This window comes from Haemaphysalis longicornis, unplaced genomic scaffold, assembly GCF_048455015.1.
Source record: "Haemaphysalis longicornis isolate Haplotype H1 unplaced genomic scaffold, Haemaphysalis longicornis Haplotype H1 scaffold_7, whole genome shotgun sequence".
In the NCBI taxonomy this organism is placed as follows: Eukaryota; Metazoa; Arthropoda; class Arachnida; order Ixodida; family Ixodidae; genus Haemaphysalis; species Haemaphysalis longicornis.
In genome coordinates this window covers 119,366,225-119,384,303 of record NW_027526422.1, presented here as the reverse complement: position 1 = coordinate 119,384,303, position 18,079 = coordinate 119,366,225, and the positions used below count along the sequence as shown (strand labels likewise).

The 18,079-nt window shown below is 47.4% G+C and overlaps 1 long non-coding RNA gene across 3 annotated transcripts in view; it reads left to right on the top strand.

Annotated features, from left to right (window-relative positions):
- LOC144146886 (uncharacterized) overlaps window positions 1-15,676 on the top strand; it is a 41,401-nt gene extending 25,725 nt beyond the window's left edge. Inside the window, exons 1-3 of one of the 3 annotated variants that reach the window (XR_013317751.1) lie at window positions 11,294-11,444; window positions 12,439-12,534; window positions 14,853-15,676. This is a non-coding gene — a long non-coding RNA (uncharacterized LOC144146886). Of the gene's footprint in view, window positions 1-11,293; window positions 11,474-12,438; window positions 12,535-14,852 lie in introns of those variants that run through there. The other 2 variants (XR_013317754.1, XR_013317752.1) reach the window with 2 other exon arrangements.
- Window positions 15,677-18,079: the final 2,403 nt, after the last annotated feature.

Below are 18,079 nucleotides of genomic sequence, written 5' to 3'. Positions count from 1 at the left end.
ACAGACGGCGATTCTCATAACCTCGACGACTATCTTGCAGCTGTGACCACGGAGTTTCCTGACCTCAGTACATCCAAGAAAGCACAACTGCAAGATCCGCACCTAGCATCACTGTTCGATTCAGGACGTCGCATTCTAACGCGCAGCTCCTTTTGTGTTCACGACGGGTTACTCTACAAAAAGAATTACTCGTCAACCGGTTCCCGATTGCTTCTTGTGGTTCCTCAAAGCTTGCTTACTTCGGTTCTCCACGCTGCATGACGATGCCACTGCGGGCCACATGGGACTTGCTCGGACGCTTCACTGCACGCGCCAGCGCTTTTACTGGTACAAAATGCGTTAGGTGACAGAACGATACGTCGCGAGTTTCCCCGAATGTCAACAGCACAAGACCCCTGCGTCAAGGCCACTTGGCCAACTGCACCCGGTAAACCTACCGCACTCTCCATTCGAGAAAGTTGTTATCGACCTGCTCGGTCCATTCCCACGGTCAGTGCACGGTAACCGTTGGATAATGGTCTGCGTGGACTACCTTTCCCGTTACACAGAGACAGCTGCGATCCAATCAGCTACTGCCATGGAGGTCTCAAACTTTCTTTTGCACCGTATTCTGCTCCGCCACGGCCCGCCTCGCGTCATCAACAGCGACCGTGGGCGCCAATTCACCGCTGATGTTGTCGAAGAACTGCTCCGGCATTCTTTCTCGCAGCTTCGGGACTCAACCCTCTAGCATCCGCAAACGAACGGCCTCACTGAGCGCACCAATCGGATACTTACCAACATGATAGCTATGTATGTTGATTCCAAACACAAAAACTGGGACGCCATCTTGCCCTTCATTACGTACGCATATAACACCGCCCGCCACGAGACCACAGGATGCAGCCCTTTCTACCTCCTTTATGCTCGTCCCCCGCCGAGCACTTTGGACATAATTTTTCCGTTTTCTCTTAACTATGACCGCAGCGTAGCCAAGACTCTCTGCCTCGCTGAAGAAGCCCGTCGACTCGCTCGGTTACGTACCCTGGCCTGACAAGACCGGTCGAAGTTGCGCTACGACAGCTGCCACCGCGACATGTCGTTCAGAAGAGGAGATTCTGTGTGGCTTTGGACCCCCCTCCGCCAACGCGGTTTGTGTGAGAAGCTGCTGGCACACTACACAGGCCCATTTGTGGTTCTCAGTCGTATAATCGATGTGAGCTACGTCATCTCACGGCTCCCTAGAAATGGCAGACGAAGCAGCAAGTCTCACACAGTTCACGTCGGCCGACTCAAACCCTACTACTCACGCGGCATGCCTTCAGTGGCCCGGAGGGCAACGCCTCCACCGGGGGAGATGTTACGCTGTCTAGTCACGGTCCGCAAGGTCAAGTGACCCAGGGATTGAGCAACGAATTCAAGCGAAGCTGCTTGAGGTAGAGGAAGACGAGGTTGCTAGTGTTCGCGGCTGCAGTCGGACATACTGATATACCCATTGTTTACTTTGCAATAAATCGTCGTTCCCCGCACGTAACAATATAATCACCTGGGGAGACAAAGCGCCGCTTCAGTAAACTTTATCGGTTGTTCGTATTGGTTTCCTTCGGGAAATATTTGTTGTTGCCAGTAATTATAGTGTGGGACCACTACAATTCAAAGCACGCTTTCCAAAGGTTACTTTTCTACATGCAGGCTGTCACTCGACGCGCAAGCCGATGACTTCTATGATTCATGGATAGCTTTCTCCCAACAAGGCTGTCTAACGACAATCTTGCTCGGCAAGTGCGACTAGAAGAACGCGTGAACGCGCCCTGACCGTCCCTTTGCTGCGTGTTGCGAATTCTCACCGCATGTCGAAGGACAAGGCATGGCCTCTTTTAGAACTTGACTGGCATTCTTCACGGGCGTCACAAGAGCCTGGATGTGTCCCTCGGCCACTGAGCCGGAACTGCTCCCGGACTTGGCGGTGCAACCCCTTTGCTTTTCGTGTTAAGCAGAATCTACTTTACCTTTGCAGTGCTGTTCAATGACTAACCGACAATAATGTCTGGCCTATAAGTGGTGTCACCTATAAGTGTTGTCTTGAGCACATGTGAAATAAACGTACTACGTTCCAGTAACGCCTGCGGCCGCCATTTCTGTTCTTTTGAACAATAAACCCGCCGCAGAAAGCGCATGCTGAGCATGTTCAGTGAGCGAGGATCAGTGTGGGTTTGAAACGGGTCGCGTTTCACAATTGTGACATTATAAGAAGCCCTGTATTGATCTTCTTGTGAGGTATCGCACTGCTTTTCAGCTCTAGAGCCGTAGAGGTACTCCAACCGGCAGGCTATCGCTCTCAAAGGACATAAACTAATACTCACAAAGGTAGGCAACAATCTGTTACACTATTTGTTGTTAGGGCTGTTAAACCGTTATTATAAAGCGACATTAGTTGTTGAGTAACGTTTTTTCTTGTAGGGTTGTTTCCTACAGTTTGGCAAACTTATGTTGAAATACACCAATGAGGCATGCCGAAAGCAGTGACAATAATTATGCCAGTAAATAGCACACATAGCTTACTGAACAGGCAAAACGAGAGCGTCCCCAAGATGTTCATTCTTATGTTGTGCTTTTCGCGCGCTGATGTGGTTGCAAGCACTTTTATCTTGTTTGTCTCAGATTGGCTACATGGCGAAAAAAAAACATCAGGATAAAATTATACATAGGCTTCGATAAGTACCGCTTTAGCGAGCATAGATCATGCAATGTCGAACTCAATGTCACGTGAAGACTACGGGCGTTACTAATGTTGAGTTGGCCGGTTTATTAATGCCTAATTCGTTCAGTAAATGCCGGAACAAAAACAGAAAAGGTCCGGCAATTTTAGGTTCCATCTGTAGCTCCGATCTCCAGCTTTCCCATGCACCTTTATTGAAGTAATCAAATCACAGAATGCATGCAGGCGCGTGCTCCTTCCGAAAAGCATGCACAACTCTCACTTGAGGATTCCGGCATGTAGAAGAATTATTGTTCTCAAATATTCCGCAATATCTTGCATGTATTCGAACGGTTCTTAGTTTGTAACGAAACTGACGCATTTTAAATGTACACCACTGCCGCATCTCGAGTTATTTGGTTTTTCTTGAAGCCTTCGGCGAGGTGAGAATTTTGTTCAATTTAGCAGCACTGCACTTCCTTTTCTATCCCTAATTATCTTAGGCTGCGGTATTAGCCATAAGAAATACTTTTATCCACTAGTCCACAGGTTCGTTATTATCACATCAGGGCATGAAACTGCGTGATAGGAAATAATGGTAGTTGTGGTTTTTACCTTATGGAAGGGAAGGAGAAAATATGCCTCATTAGTTTTTCTTGGGATGCTTGCGAATGAGCAAAGACGTTATTAGATTATCCAGAGCGGTGTGTACCTGGTCCCAGAGGTCGACTCGAGAAGGGATTGTGCAGTATGTGAGGAGCTGCTTATATGATCGACACGATTTGGGCCTCTTTTTATGCTGAAGTAGCACCACATGGGACGGTACAAGTCACGTGATATTTCCGTGGCTCAAGCGCCAGCCTGAGAAAAAATTGTTGCATGCATATGCTGAAACAATTCCAAACTATGGAGGACTGCTCCTCTGGCTCCCGTAAAACCATGCCACACAAACATGATTCATTACAAACTAAGGCGATATAAGAAGGAAAAGAAAAAGAATAAAAAACGCATGGAGGAATTGTGCGCTTTATCTGGCGCGTACTTGAATCACAGCTTTACAGCGTGGTTACGTACGGTTACGTGTGGCACACTGACGGACGTGCCACACGTAACGGCACATCTGTACGGCACATCTGTACGGCACATCTGTCAATGTTTGCGCTGACAACTTAGCTGCAAGAACACGTTCTTCACCGTTGATGTAGCAACTTGTCTAGAGGTGTTCGTTCTATCTTCGTGCGGTGTGCAATAGAATAAACCAACCAACATGTGCCCAGAGGCTCTGTTCTCATTGCAGCTTCGTCGCGAGCGTGCAATCCTGCGGCAACATGCATTCATGAACAGCAGTGATCACCAGGCGAGCTCACCGAGTGATGACGAGTCATCCAGCATGCATGTAATTCCTCGATTCTACCTTTGAACGCGTGTTTTTTGTTCATCATAGTTTTGTTAAGAGTCCATTGATGTTGTCCTAATAAACAAGACAATGCCTGTTGTAGTAATGATCAAAGCAATATTGTCCAAGAAATTTTCTTTTGAGTCTTGCAGGGACCAAGCGCAAGTAGAGGTATCTCAAAACGCACGTTTCGTTCCTTGCTTGCATAATGGAACCTCGCAAAGTCGGATGGCACCTGCGACCTCTTTCTCTAGCACTCGTTTTTAATAGTTTACAGGGGTTGCGGTTCTGCAAAACGTACCTCATTTAGAACCCGTGGAAAAGGATGTGTTTTTTTCAAGTCCTTAGGTTCCTTTCTTGTAGCACGTACCTTGTGGACCTTTGAAACTACACCGGCTAATTGAGACTTGACTTGTGGCTCTAAATAGTATCAATGATAATTGTACACCTACTTACGTCTTCTGCTCGTTTGTCGCCATCCGTCATGATTTTATTTATTCTACCACCTTCTTCTACGTATTCTATTTGACCATAAGATTTGCCTCCGGTCAATCTCACGGCTTTTGTCGCATCAGAGTGCCCTGCGTCGTTCCCAATCAATGATGTCCGGTTCCTAAAATTCTATCAGTCTTTGTATGACCGATTGAGTATATACTGAGGACTAATAGGTAAAAGGCAAAACAGTGGCGGCGTAAGGCGGGTTTACGCGAAGGCTGCATGTTGCTAAAACTGTGCAGGAAACGCATGTGTGGCACGCCCGAGGAAAACAACGAAACGAACGTCGCTGGAGATGCTACATTTTGAGTGCCCCCGGCGAAATCCTGTCAAGATACGCTCCGTCAGTAGTTTTGCTCTTCACAAACACTGAAGAAAAAAACAAATTCAATGGCATGAGTAAGTGCCATGCAAATAGGTTTCTCATGTTGTAAGTGCTGAATGTTGTTTTATATTTATTAATGCCCGATTTTCCTTGGGAAAAAGCAAACACGACAAAAAGAAACAGAAGATAGATATATAGGCCTAAGTGCATAAACATAATAAATTTCAAGTTTAGCGCCCAAAAAAAGTGGCATGATGCAGAAATGACATCATTAATGCAGAAGCATTCTTCTAATTTTTGACTTTTAGTACGAGACACCCCCCGCTGTTCGTGGGTGCCCTGTAGGCGTTGTATACTGGATTCTCTTATCTTGTGGTACTGTGTACATTTGTAAAACCGTATATTTCCTCAAAGACAGATTTCGTGAGCACTGCCAGAACTCAAAAAATGTGAACAAGAGGCATCTCGGCATACACTGTAAAAGTGCGGCTATTTCCGTGACTTTTAAGACTGCTTCGTAATTTATAAAACTATACACTGATTCACAAAAGGGATTGTTGAAACTTTTCAGTTTATTTACACAAGACACATCTTTGCGCCAAAGGACACCTTGCTTCTTGACCACCCCCTGAATATTTTTGCGCCAAAGGACGCCATGCCTCTTGACCACCTCCTCCAATATACCTATCACACAAGGTCCTTGGAATGCTCCCATTGCAGTGGTCTCATGCCCACATTATCTTCATTCCGAACACACAGAAGCTCGTCTCCGTAATAATATGTCTCTTTCCCACTTATCTCATGCATCGGCAAACCAATGGAACAGCTGCTCCGAACCATGTTGACTACGTAGAACCCGATGCGCTGCTGCCAAATACCAAGTACGGCTGTTTACCACACCTCGAACTCAAGAAATTTCACTGCAACTGAAGAATGATATTCTAGCGTTAAGCAGAGGGTGAGAAGTTATTTCAAAGAGAAAACGAAAGCTCCATCACATGACTTTCTGGTGACGTCGCTGTCACCGGGCATGTCACAACTGAGCTAGCCTCTTCCTCTTTTTCTCCGAGCCGGCACACACATCCGCTGCCACTGAATGGCGTGGTTGACGTTATCCCCTCTATCATCTCAGTAAAGCGCCCGCGGAGCATCGTCTCCATGCTGGGAGTAGTGGTGAATGCTACGCAGGGAAGCATTCTTGTTCCGGATTACCACGTCACGCCATGACGTAGCTATGACGTTGGCTTGCTATTTCAATTTGAAGTAAATAGGTTGTAGTTTTAATGTAAATTCCTTATTTCATTGAATGACCACGCTCTGTCTACAGTTCGTTGTTCCGAGGGCTGTCGAGCGAGATCCGTTTTAGCCACCCTTCCACTGACGCCGCGCCATACGAGGCTTTAGTTTTGTTAGGCAAGTCTTAAACTGAGAATGTGCTTATAAAAATGGGACCGCTGGCGGCGCCATTGACATCCAGCCGTATCACCGGCATATAGGAAGGTGACACCTTACTCTCGGCACCCACTACAAGTTCTCCTACGCGCAGCGGACACGGTGGCCTCCCATGCGAACCCCTCGTCCAGCCGGTCATCTCCCGCCCAAGCCAAGTACGCGTAGCCCAGCATCAGGGTAAGTGAGCTTGTTCTATGGAATTATGCATTCTCGTTACATGTATTTCCCTTTTTTTGAAGCTTCCCAATCCCTGAGCTTGACGCGGAGACTGCAAGGCCTTGCTCAAGCCCCCGTATACTACACCTGGGCGAGGTTCTCATGAACATCAGGCTGACCGTGCACTGGATATCCAGACAGCGGACGTGATTCGGCGAGTGCCTGGTGGCTACCATCTCGCTACCAAACAGTACCACTGCCAACTGGTACCGGCCTCGCCGTTTCAACGCTCTGTCCGACTAGGAGATCGAGGAACTGAACAACGCGGCTGGCCTGACCGTCCTGTAGTCAGCTGACACGATACCGGGGATTGTTTTCCACTTTTAGCTTTTTTTATCCTATTTCTCCCTTATTGTATAATCTGCCTCCGCCTCCCACTTTTTTCACTATCCTATATTCAAATTAGGGTATCCAGCTTTTTAGTGCAATAATAACTAGTTTATTCGGTAGCATTTTGTAACCGTTTTTTCTTTACCTTATTTACCGTTTAGTACACTAATTTTTTTCTTGTTCTGTACTATTGTGCTGTATACCTTCTTTGAATCCATATCTATATTGATATTTTAAATAGATCACTGCCGCGAGAAAAAATGGTTGCGTGTCTTTTTTGTGAGGAAGAGCAGGTGCGAACGCACTTTCCCGATGTTGTCGCTTTGGAGGATCCTGTTGAACGCGAGCACAATGCCCAAACCTTAAGCTGCAGCCCCTTCTACCTATTCAGAACCGCTTTTCAAAACTATGCCGCATGCTACATGCTAGCTCTCGCCTACAACGATGCGCAAGGATTCGGTGTTGTCTACACTGCTTGAGACGCACAGGGCTGCAATAAAAGCCCCACTAGAGTGCTTTGGTCTACCGATTCGTATTTTTATCACTTCGCGCCTAGACCTAATGAAAATTCAAGATGACGACGGAATGCCGTCTTTAATCACTTTCTAAATTCTCACGTCCGATCAGTGTGTACTCTTGGTGAAGGAAGATTCGCTTTGACCAGAGCGTGAGAAGTGGTATTCGCTCGATTGGAAAACTATTAGGACAGTGTGTCCGGGTCAGCACTAGCATGCATCCATGCCTGCGAGATTCACGTTTGCAGGCTGCGTCCTTCGCGGGTCAGTTGCGCAGGCGTAGATCTGCCTCAAGAGTTTCGCAAAAAGCGTTGCGTTTTAACCGTAGACGATCGACTACGTTATGATGAGCGGGACAAGTGCTTCATGTTTTCGGTTCTCGCCGGTCTGTATCCGGGCCCCAGATACGGACGCCTACGGGCATCCTACTACAGAGACTCTGAAGCTCTGTACAATTGGAACTTTACATTTCCCATCGCCTTTCCCCGGAATGTGCAAAAGTTTTGAACAAGACAATGACGCTTCCGTCAACGTATTCGGCAATGATATGGACAAGCACTATGTCTATCCACTTAAAATTGTTAAGGAGGTAAAAAGAAAAGCACGTTGACCTGCTCCTCACCAACGATCACTTTGTCCTGATTGCTGACTGCTGCGGAAACGCTCTAAGCGCTGCATGCAGGGCTTCAACAGAGAAAGCACGTACGAAAGGCCCGTTAGATACTGTGGGGACAAGAAGCCGGCCAAAACTACCAACCCAACTGCGGGCAAAATTCTCAAATTTGACAGCCCTCACCAGACTGAACCATTTCCATTCTTTGGCGTATTTGACTTTGAGGCTATCCCAGAGTCTGGTAAGAAGCGAGAATACGTGCGTTCGTCTTGTTGCCTTCTAATTGGGGGGACCAGTGATGGCAAAATTGTTGACGAGTTGCTTTACTGAGGTCCGGACTGCGTTCAACAATTCATTCGAAAGCTGAACAGAGTAGCCAAAATTATCCCCGAAGAATCACGGTGCTCAATAGCCCCGAGCAGAAGACTTCTTCAGACCCCGAGCAGCATGCATCGGCTACCCATTGTGTGGTGCGCAAGGAATCATTCGCCAAAAAAATTAAGGTTTGGGATCAGGACCACGTCACGGGTGCCTTCAAAGCGAGCCTCTGTCAGAGATGTAACATCTTGCGCAGTAAAAGATCCTCCCTTCCTCTCATCTGTCATAATCTATCGCACGACATCTCATTCATCCTGCCCCATGCTAATCTTTTTGACTGTGGCAAGATCAACATTTTAGCGAACTCGTGTCAAAAATTTAAGACTGTACTCATCGGTCCGTTGCAGATAATCTACTCATTGGTCTTTCCTTAACGTCAGTCTCCACACAGTCGCACAAAATTTGAAATTAAAGGGGACCCTATTCTTTAGCTGCCTTAGATCAGTGTACCAGACGACTATCCCCGTGTTCTGGGCAAGAACCCGATGTGCTACGATTACCTAGGCGACTTTTCGTGGTACGATGAATCCGAACTGCAACCCAGGGAATCATTTTACAATCGGCTTAAGGACGAACAATTGTTGAAGGATGACTACACACACGCGCAGTGGGTATTTTAGACCTTCAAGTGCAAGACGCTGTGTGACTTGTACACGAAGGTCTACTGCACCTTATAAGTGATATCACGGGGAATTTCCGGCGACACACCTATGGCTCACATGGCCTCGATCCGCTTCATTTTGTTAGCCTTCCATCACTGGGCTGGGTGTGGGCGCTAAAAATGTCAAGAATTAATTTGGAGCTTCACGCCGACACAAATCAATTTCAAAAGAGCTTCCAAAAATATAAAACTCTCCACTTTCTCCATCCCTCTTCTCCCCATCTCCACAGAGTAGCATGTAGGTGACATGCCAGCAGACTTCTCTGCTTCCATCTAATAAAGAGCTCTTTTTCTGGGTCTCATGTACAGCCGGTAAAAGGCTTGTCTATAACACAGCTTTCGTACTCTCAGCCCTATCCTGCCCGACGGAGCGGGATTTCAATAAAACGACTGCGGAATTCTGAAGTCTTAGCCCTTCGCTTTTGCCTCCGACATGTTTGGAACGAGTATGTTTCGGCAGTTTTCGGTAGTAGCTGGTTGAAGTTGAAATCGCTGTTATAGACAAGCGTTTTACCGACTGTACGTATGCATGTATGTGCATGCATGTATGTGCATACACATATGCATGCATGTATGTATGAATACATGTATGCATGCACGCATTCATGCATGTGTGCGTGTACGCATGAGGACTGGTGTACGCAAAACAGAACCTCCATACATCAACTCTACGCTCGCCAATGCCAGACATGACGCATAGTGGTATTCGATATCTAAGAGCAGGTGTTTTAAAAAACGGGAACAACTAGCTGTTGTAGTGCAGTTCTAAACGGACGATATTTGTGAGTAAGTGATAGCAAGGACTTCTACTCTCAAACGGCGCCATAAAACTCCAGCCGGATGTGACAGTGACGCATAAGCTTGGTGCTTCTGTATATGCGCACATTTTCTTCTTAATTTTTGTCGTGGCTCCATGATGTTGGCTGTGCACCCATGAGGCACATGGTAACCCGTTAATAGAAACCACGGAAATGCCCGCAGCTGGACGTGTTTTTCAAAGCGAGATACTTGTCCCGGCGTCGGGTACTGGCGGCATAGCAAGGGTTTATCACTTCTTTTCTGTTCTGTCCTCAGTGAGGATAAACAAGACCTGACATAGTTTTAGTCATGGAGTGGAAATATGCAACAAATCACGCGTACGAGTAGCGGATGCGGACACACTAACAAAGAAATTTTACGCGAAGTTGGAAGGCGTGTTTAAAATAGAAGTGACTTGCATTGATGTCGAGACATTTTTTGCGTACCACTGCTTTCCTTTCCACCGATTTTTTTACCAGAATGGTGAGGGTGCTAGACCGGCTGGAACCTAGTTCGGGGACGCTACCTAAACCGTTGTTACTGGAACTTGCCCCACAAATAAAGCAAGAAATGCCTGTTCGAACGTAGATTTGATTTACAGATCTTGGATGTTCCCTACTTAGTTAGCGGAATAAAAACTTACATTACGACAACGAACACTGCTCCGAAGTCGTTGACACAAAAAGAAATTAGACAGACATTGCGCCATGTCGGCCGGACTGCGCCATGTTTCTCTACTTTTTTGTCTGTGTTTTGTGAAGTTTTCATTGTCTTACTTCGTTCTGTGAGCAAAACAAGGAACACTCTGGAAAGTCACTATTTTGTTAGTTCTTGAGACAATCCTTGGTCATTTGTGACCGAGGCTTCCGTGTGGAAGCCGAAACGTTTCCCGACCAGACGGGCTTCCGTCATACCCTTGACTTTTATCCAATCCAAGGTCACATGCCGCGGGAAAACAAGCTGCTCAAAGCGAAGGTGTATCAACTGAACATCTATGTCAAAAGAATGGTGCGTGGTGAGGGGGGAGGGTTTCGCAGCATAACTCCGAGATGGACAGAGCAACCAGGAAACGTTCAGAGGGATTCTGTAGCATGCACTGTAGCATGCACTGCAAGAAGATGGAACGTGTTCATTGTTATTTTTGGTGCACCGTAAGCCATTACGGCGACGGTGCTAAATCACCTACACGACAAAACTATTCAGTAGAAGTGATCTTTTACTCCACTCGTAAACATACGAGTGACAGAAGCTATAAATGACCTGCAGCATGTTCTCCGCACATTATCGTCGTTTTCGCTTCCCTTGTTTACGCGTACGAACGTTCCTTATCATGGTAAATGTACGGTGCGCAGTTGCACGTGCGGGACCAAAATGCGCGGTTTTTGTGATTTTAGTTCTTCGTACTGCTCAGTGCGCACATATACTCTCAGAACCGCGTTATTTTCGGAACGGAAGCATCACGTGACTGGTGTAATGTGCAGGTACTGGCTGCGGGCATAAAAAGAGGCTGAGGATGTTTGAAACTGAGTGCAGTCCTAGCTTCTCGTTGTACTGACCTGCACTCGCAGACATCGACGCAGACGTTCGGGTACGTACGTTTGAAGCGGTAATCGTAACGTAAGCATTCCGTGTAGCAAGCGCCCGATGTTTTTCAGATGGAGGTGCGAAACAAAAACGCCCGTGTGTCGAGATTTCGTAGCGCGTTTAAGATTTGGTGTTAAATTGCAATGTTTCTCCTAAGGGATTTTGATCTAAAATCTCACGGGTCCCGAGAAACGAGAAAAAAAAATGTTCAAAAGCAGAGTTTTTCTTCTTCATATGTGATTAGGAATACGGAGGACCAGTTCATCTAGCAAAGCCACATTTAATTATACGGCTGCAGCTACTATAAAGCGGCAGTATAAAAGCGGCTTTTAAGCGGCACTATAAAAGTGCGCACTAGCTATCAAAAGTAGCCAACATGACGCGGAGGCGTTGTCCAAGATTCTGGTGGAAGGAACAGGGTTTAGCGCAGTCACGACGAGGATGGTTGAGCCTGGAGTGCCCGTTCAGCTTTTTCGCCATCCTCTTCGTAATTGCGCTAAGCCTTGTTTCATAATCATGAATCAACTCTTCCAACAAAAGGATTTATTGAACTGACACTGGCTTCAAATCGGGCAACAGAGTTGGATGAATACCCGCCCTTAGTTTGATTTGGAGTTCTTATAACTTTTGCAAAGTGTACGTATCAATCCAAAACTGTCGACATTCAACCATACGAAATGTTTCCGCACCTGACCTAAATACTACGTATAATTTTCTGCGAGACAGTTGTGTGTTCGCTTTTTATTTCATGAATATTTTGTGGGCCAGGGAAGGAGGGAAACGTGGACATAAAATTACGGGATTCAACAGAAAAAAAGTGTGCAGGCGATGGTATTGTTTTCCTTATCGGGGTGCAACAACTGTAAACAAGTCAAGCGGAAGCTTCGTAGCCATTAGTTTTTCACGCTTCCCAAAAGCCCACTATAATAGTTGGTCTATAATAGTTGGTCCGTAAACACTGAAAAAAAGGTGTTTTTTTCGTCATGTTGTTTTTTCAGTGAACACCGAATATAAACTTGCAAGAAAAATAACGACGTCGAGGCAAAGCCGAAGCGGAATCATGAAGCTGACGGCGACGCTGCTCTGCCTTTGCTGTAAGAATTAGTAATTTTTTGTCTAATGAATGTCACTGCAGTGCCACTCCGTTCATAGATCATGGCGCTTTTCACAATGATGTTTCCCAGAGAAAATTTGGAGGCCTATGCACCGGATCTAAACCTTGGTAACGAGTGCACTTTCGTATTCTCGGTGCATACCTATAAAACAAAAAGGTCATCGACCGAGGGCCTTTACTTAGATTCGGTTAGGACCAAAACACATCGAGTTTGCTGTGCTTTAGTTGTGAAAACCCCTGATTCGCAAAAATCGAGTTCCCCACTCGAGCATTGTGGTAGCGGACGAACGTTTTGAAGTGGAAATTGATGAAAGTAGGAAGTAATGCCGTTATGTTGGAGATTAGTTATAATCCACCAATAGAATATAAAGAAGAAAAGAAAGACTAGAACGTTGTCCAGGCAGACAAATGTGAGAATTCTCCCCAGATCTTTTGTGAAGTGTATCGCATTTGGGCCGCAGCGGCACCTAATAATTGGCTTTGTTGCGTGGAAAAAGAAGAGAAAAATGGGTTTTGATTGTTCAGCTGCGAAATATAGCCCAGCGCGTGCGAGGCACTGCAATCACTTCGTTTAGGGTACCGTAAAGAACGTGAAGGGCCACCGCTCCCAACTTCTCAGTTTGTATACCTGGTATATCACACTGCTTATGAGTAGAGACCGCAACTTTAGGCACAACAAGTCAATGTTTTCGGTGCCTATAACAGACACTGAAAAGTCATTTAGACATATATAAGGGTCAAAAAGTCTAGTTCCGACACATATAGGCCCGATTCGTATTTACTTCATCTGTATATTTTAGGTCAAATTCTTCATTAGCAATGGAAACAGCGGACAAATATTGGGCTATAAGAAAGTTGTTTTCTTTTCTTCATTAAAATGTGCCATACAAGAGTCGCCATTTTAACAGATTTACGTGAAATTTGGGAAATTCGGCACCAAAATAAGGACTTAAAATAATGACAAACACGCCGTGACAATGTTTTACGGCACAAAGTTGTATTTACTTTCAGTCGATATTTGCGTGCAAAAAAAAAAAAAAACACACACACACACACACTCAACGTCCGCGGAAGTTTGCCGAACGTATACGTGTAGTTTGAAACACTCTATGATCTAATTTAATCTGGAATATCAATGGTTACCGCTCAGAACCTTTGAAGTTCTTTGAGCCCATACCATTCAGCTAGAACTTTGTGTAATATGTCGGAGACAGATTTGAGATTCGGAGTGGCTCTGTCAGCAATCGGTCCTTTGGGGATGGCGGTGTACGTGTCCGGTAGCCTCGAAGAGAGCTCCGTATTCTGTCTTAGAGGGGTACGCAAGTTTTCGCTGGTGGATGCTTTCAATTAAGCTTCTGCTATCTATAGCTATGAAATAAACGGGACATACTTTTCATATCCAAGGGCAGCATATTGGAGGTCCAGCGTTTAGCCGAGCCGTGTTGCTCATCACTTGTTCCAGGAGACCCCGTGGTAGAAGAAGGAAGAGGGAAGGGGCTGCACTTTAAAAGAGCACTGACAACAAATTTTATGTTCTTTTTTATTGCTTTTTGTGCAACAGACGTTCAAGTAGTTGAGCACGCAGTAATTACATAGAACAGCCCGAAAATCGTCGGTATCGGTTCACATTGCTTCCAGTCCGGAGGGCGGGTACGAGAAAACCACGCCATGGCCTGAACGTTTTGTGCGAACGTCAAAATACTGTAAAGACCACCCCGCCACCGTAGCTGAGCGCCTGTGCTGGCGAGGAGTCGCATAGCGGCGGATATTCGATGAGTACTTTCAATAAATGTGTGGTTAGCGACATATATCGCGATTTTATACTACATTATCACCTCTTTTCCCGCATCTGGAACTTCGCTTTCGAAAGAGTGCTATTCCAGGATGCGGTTACAGATGTTGCTCTGCCTTCGCCGATCAGTTTGTGTACGCTGCCAGCCGCTTGTCGCCCGGTCGCAGAGGGGCAGAGCCGCGAGCGGTACGCCTGAAGTGACGTCACGAGTTTATGCCAAACGGCGGAGACACACGCCTACGTCACCTTCCTTTTCTTACCACGGACTGACGTCACGCAGTTGTCCATTTGCCCCACGCCGCTTCCCATTTCCGTTTCGCCAGCTCAATAAACGAGATCAAATTAAAATATGTTCTAAGCTTAGCAGGCCGTTCATGCTTCAGCCAGTGTATTCTGTTATGTAAACGAAGCGAACTGTGCAATAATATTCACGCTAAACTGAAATGTGCCTAAGCACCCTTACACACATATTGTGGGACAGGTTCAGTGATTTATGTTCTTTGCAGGTATCGCTGCCACTGTTAGGGCGGCAGGGCCTGGGCCGGGAGGACCTCCCAACGTAACCTTTCCTGGCCCAGGAGGACTTCCAGGAATGGGTGGCAATGGAAGCTTTCCTGGCCCAGGAGGACTTCCAGGAATGGGTGGCAACGGAACCTTTCCTGGCCCAGGAGGACTTCCAGGAATGGGTGGCAATGGAAGCTTTCCTGGCCCAGGAGGACTTCCAGGAATGGGTGGCAACGGAACCTTTCCTGGCCCAGGAGGACTTCCAGGAATGGGTGGCAATGGAAGCTTTCCTGGCGGCGGACCCGGAGTACCACCCCCTTGGATGAATGGCCCAGGATTCCCTCCCGGTCCTCCAATCATTCCTGGCAATCCTGGAGTTCCGGGTCTCCCGCCGAGGCCGGGCAAACCTGGACATGGACCAAGGGGAGGCCCACATGGTGGTGGACCGGGTCATGGAGGTTGTGGAAACTGGACTACTGAAGGCCCCGGAAGCAATGGCACAACAGCCTAGCTGCCTGGCCCTCCATGTGCAGTTTAAAACCACCGTCCCTAAACTCTGATGCAAGGTGTTTGGATGAGCGAGGACAAATCACAATCTAATAAAATGTTTACATGGAAGAGAGAACGGTTGATAAAAGCAAAATTTTTGTGCTGTTGAGGCCAGCAATGAAAGGTTAAAGAGCTTGGGATGTGGTACTGCACTATGGTTTTGGGCACGACGCAGCGTGGCGATGTCAACGCTGACAGATCAGTGATGGACAAGACAGTAATCCAGAATTTTTTTTTTAATGTTGAAGTCTTACCGTAATAAAGTTCAAGGGAAAAAGTGTTGTCAGTGTTATTCATCAATCTTCCCCATTCCCATTCAGCTTGTCTACTGGACGGAGTGACAAGAGAAGTTACTGTCTTATTAGTAAAGCAGGCAACTCTTTTTTTCCCACAAGGACCATGCTTAGCGTCCTTGTGCTACTTCTCAAGGTACTGAAAGGTGGGCTTAAAAAGAATGTCATGTACGGCTTCGGCTGTGCTGATACGTTGGAAGTGGTAACTTCTGGAAAGTGGTAAATTATGTCCTCCAATGATTTACTCCGCTTCAGGAACTCCCAGCCACGAGGGCGGGAAAAGAAAATGAGCTTTACTCCAGCGGGCGACTGGGCGACTGACCAAATGTGACAAGTGGTTGTTACTCGTGGCATTGCTTTGTGAGTAGCGTGGACTGCGCGGAAGAGCGTAGCAGTGAATAGGCTCGAGTTGGGCACGCCTGGGCGCGTGGAGTAGCATGCCACCAAAGAAGAAGCCAGGTGAGGTGTGCATGCGGTGCGAGCGCGAGTACCCGCTCGAAGAGACGCGGTTCGAGTCGGTCGAGGAGGCGGAAGGGCGAGATTTTATGTGCAGAGTGTGTGTCCTGGCGTCGCGCCTCGACCGGCTCGAGGCAGAAAAGCAGCAGCTCCGCGTGCAAGTTGAGGAGTAACAGGAGGAGCTGAAAGGTGAACGGAAGCAGCGGGAGGCGCTCGAGGAGAAGGTAGTGCAGATGGAGGACAATCTAGCAACGAGGGGCGCCATTCCGACCAAGATTGGCGTGCGCAGCAACACAGGCACGCCGGGGTGGGCCTGGCCCCCAGGAAAACAATGACGGACAGGGCAGCGCTGGTGACCGAGGGAATACCAGTGCGGCCATAACTAAGGAGAGTAGCGAAGACGGAGACACGATCGAAAAGGGCCCGAGCGATAAGCGGGTCAGGCTGACTCAGACGCAGCCGGAGGAGTTGGCGGCACGGGGGGCAGCCAAAAGAAAGGAGATCGGCGGATGGTGATCGTGGCAGGCGATTTGAACATGCGCTAGTCCGAGGGGGAGATTAGAGGACGGGTGAGGGGAGACGAAAGAGTGCAGGTGGGCGTGTTTCCTGGAAAGACGGTCAGGGCAGTTCTGGAAAAGGCGAAGGACAAGATGTGGGAAAATATGCAGGGGCAGAACCTCGTGGTTATAGCCGGAGGAACCAATGACGTTCTGCAAGGAAGGGGCGCTGGAGTGCAAAGGCAGCTGGAGAGGGGAGTGAGGGAGCTTAGGACGCTGTGCCCAACGGTGCAGGTCGTCGTCACCACAGTACCCAAGATTACTGGGAGAGGGGTGCATGTGGAGAAGGAGGTGATGACAGTGAACAGGGAGATACGGGAACTCGGTAAAGCGATGTATTTCGCAGTTGTCGACATCAACACTGATGTCCGACGAGTGGGCTGGAAGAGGGTGTTCCAGCGGGACGGAGTCCACTTCAGCGAGCAGGTGGGACACGCCAAGCGCGCAGTGGCTTTTTTAGGGGGCTGCCGGACTTTGTGATGAGTGAGTAAACGGGGAACAAGAAGAGATAGCTAGGTCGGTACAAGTGGGTGCAGGTACAAGAAAGAGGAGACGCCGGAGTGTAAATAAGAGAGGGCGCGAACTAAGATGGCGTACATAAACATGCAGGGTGGCAGGAAACAAGATAAATGGATGGAGATTCGTAAACCCCTAGAAGAAGGTATCCGGGTATATGCAGTGACCGAGACGCACCTAAGAGACCTGGAAGAGCCTCCGGTAATCGGAGAGTATGTGTGGGAAGGCTGCAATAGGACGGCGGGGTCAAGAAAAGGCGGAGGAGTAGGTATGCTTATGCGACAGGGGGGAAATTGGAAAAGAGTGAAAGAAGACTGTAAAGTACATGTGTGGGTGAAAGGGATGGTAGGGAGTAGGGAGGTGTCTTTAGGAGTGTCGTACGTGTGGACGGGTAAGGAGAGTAAAGAACAAAATGGAAACTTGGTGGCGTGCCTAAAAGGGGACATTGAGGGTTTGAAACGATCCGGGAAGGTACTATTGGTAGGGGACATGAACGCCCACATAAAAGATCTGGAAAGGTACACAGACAACAACGGACATCTAATGCTGGGTGTGTCGAGGACCAGAACCTGATCATAGTAAATAGGGAACAAAAATTCGAGGGTCAAATCACGTGGGAGTGTGGTAGGAGATAGTCGAGTATCGACTACTTCCTCCTCTCGGAGGGACTTTATGAATGGTTGGATGGAATGAGCATAGATGAGGAAGGGGGTAACAGTCTGGGCAGTGACCACAAGCGCATACAACTGAGTTTTGGGAAACCGGGGCGCGCGAAACAGGACCGAGTGGGGTAGTACACAAAGATAAGCAGTGAACAAAATGCGGCTATAGCTAAAAGTATAGAAGCTGACATAGAAA